At 35.6% G+C, this 2,583-nt stretch overlaps 1 long non-coding RNA gene across 1 annotated transcript; it reads left to right on the forward strand.

The window, feature by feature from the left end:
* The first annotated feature begins 306 nt into the window (after nt 1–306).
* On the forward strand, nt 307–2,120 carry LOC128041878 (uncharacterized). The gene is made up of 2 exons (XR_008196837.1): nt 307–732; nt 1,132–2,120. It is a non-coding gene; the product is annotated as an uncharacterized LOC128041878 (long non-coding RNA).
* Nucleotides 2,121–2,583: the final 463 nt, after the last annotated feature.

Raw genomic sequence — 2,583 nt, forward strand, 5'->3', positions numbered from 1 at the left:
TTCGACACAGGTAAATGTTGAACCATATTCGCCTAAACTGGGAACTCCGAAACAAACTGCTTCTGCCTGTGTTCACATTCTAACAAAATATCGACAAGTCAATCCATCCGTTAAAAATGATGCGGGAGTGAGAATTGAGTCAAACTCAACTGAAAGACCAACAAGCATAAATTCTACTTGTTCCTCAGTGGAGATGGGATGACTGGAGGCTTCAAGAAGATCACAGGTACCTGTAATCTGGGCCAGGTACTCTTTTATAGATAGATGTCCTTTCTTTAACGAATGTACTTCGTGTGCAAAGGATGTACCTGTAAAATATGACAAGAGATTGGCACTAACTGTGGACAATAGCGAAGAAGCAAGAAGTTTATCTTGTTGATGGTAAGTGACAAATTCGGGATTAGAAACTAACGGCCCTTCACGATCGGACACAAGTTGAGACAAGATCGGAAAAGTACCATCAAGGTAACTAGTAATATCGTATCCATCTACAATAAGTTTGATTTGATGTTTCCATTGAACATATGTGTTTTTTGTAAGTTTTACGGTTTCATGCCTAGGAAAAGACTACACCACACGAAAGGGTCGTTCACCATGAGGAAACTAGGCGAGAGGAAAGATGAACAGGAGTGAAACTTCTTGGGAATTCATCAGGTGAAAGAGTAGCCATCAAGCGCTGAACTTAACTCAAAAGCTAGTGACTGATACCATGAAAGAATTACATACAAGATAGTAAGAAAACTAACTATACTAAACTATCGAACAATCTTGTGATTATAGCTTGAGTGAATAGATTACATGAGAAATACATAGATACACATACAAGAGAAAGGAACTGCTATTAACAAATTCATTTATAATGTCCATCTCTAACTGCATTTAGAGAATTTTACAAGAAACTTTGGGGCTTAAACCTACCCTCTGAAATCAAGATTACACTACGGCGTATTTCAAAAAAAATTCATCCCTACGCTATCAAACATGCATTACAAAATACTAGTTGCCAATATGATATGTCCAAGATATGGGGAGGGTGCTGAAACTGTAAATCATGTGTTTAAGAGTTGTCCTTTTGCAAAGGAGGTATGGGGGTTAGTTGGTTTTCCTAGGATCTTATTAAATTCGATACAGGACATGTTCCAGTGGCTTACTTGGGTTTTCAACAACTGTTCAGTACTTCAACGCATATCATTCTGTTGTGGTTTGTGGATCTTGTGGATTGCAAGAAATAAATTTATGCATGAACATTCAGCTAAATCGGTGGTTGACATATCAAGGTTCATTCAAGGATACATTAAAGAAATAGGTGTCAAGGAAAATGGGGTTACCAGGAAGGTGATCTATGCAAAATGGAAGCCCCTTCGAGAACATGCATCACACTTAATTTTGACGCAGCTTTTGATAAGGATTTTTTCAAATCTGGGACGGGGATTGTAGCCAGAAATGCGCAAGGGCAGGTGTTTGCATCACGTTCAATACTCCACTCAAACGTGGGCTCGACATTTACAGCAGAAGCCCTCATATGTTCATGGGCAGTTAAAATGGGGTTAGTGTTGGGGGTTACAGAGGCAATTATCGAAGGTGATTCTCTAACTATTATCAAGAACTGCAGTAATTTGTCCTAAGATAAGTCTAATACGGGCTGACATCCAGGATATACAGTATCATATAGCAGATTTCTTTCCATACAGTTTAAACATGCAAATTGTGAAGCTATCCAACTCACACACAGATTAGCAGTCGAAAGTCTGAGAAATAGAGAGGAGTTTTACCTGGAAAGAGCGGTCCTGGGCTCCGCAAGGAGAATGATGGAGGACGAGTGGATTCATGAACCAAATTGAAGGAACAATGGGGAAGTGCCTCGATCCCTTAGGAGTAGAAAGGAGAAAAATTGTTTCTGTGAAAATGCAAATATGGAAGGGATGGGGAAGAGGAAAGTGATTAGTGGGAAATGAAACCATCGGTGTTTTGCAATGATGACAATAGATGGGACAGGTAGGATTGCCGAGGAATAGGCTGGCTTTTGTTTGTTTTTAAAGTCTATTTTATTTTCTTTTAATGGTTTAATTGTTTTGCTCTGGGGCGATGAATGTTAAGGGCTCCTAGTGGATTTTGATGTATGCTTTAGTTTCAATTTTTTAAAACCCAATCCTTTATTGTCAAAAAAAAAAACTATCTCTAAAAATAAATAAAATATATTTTAAATTAATATATACAATTAAACTCGTACATTGCATCAAATATAATATAAATATAAATATATGTCCAACCAGCAATGTACAATCAAACCAAAATATATTATATATTTAATAAATAGTAAAACACATTGTTTAATAATTCATCAGAATTGATTTATTAATGATTTAAGATACCTGAAGAAATGTGTCTGACACAAAATATATTATATTGAATTATTTTGACTTTTAATAAGTTCAGTAATCCATCAAAATTCTTTTATTCCCGTTTAAATAAATATAAATGCTTGAAGAAATGTGTAACACAAAATATATTATATATGAATATTTTGACTTTTAATAAACCATAAAACACACTGATTTAAAAATATATAAGTACATAAAGAGA

The sequence above is a fragment of the Gossypium raimondii genome, chromosome 6 (assembly GCF_025698545.1).
Source record: "Gossypium raimondii isolate GPD5lz chromosome 6, ASM2569854v1, whole genome shotgun sequence".
Classification (NCBI taxonomy): Eukaryota; Viridiplantae; Streptophyta; class Magnoliopsida; order Malvales; family Malvaceae; genus Gossypium; species Gossypium raimondii.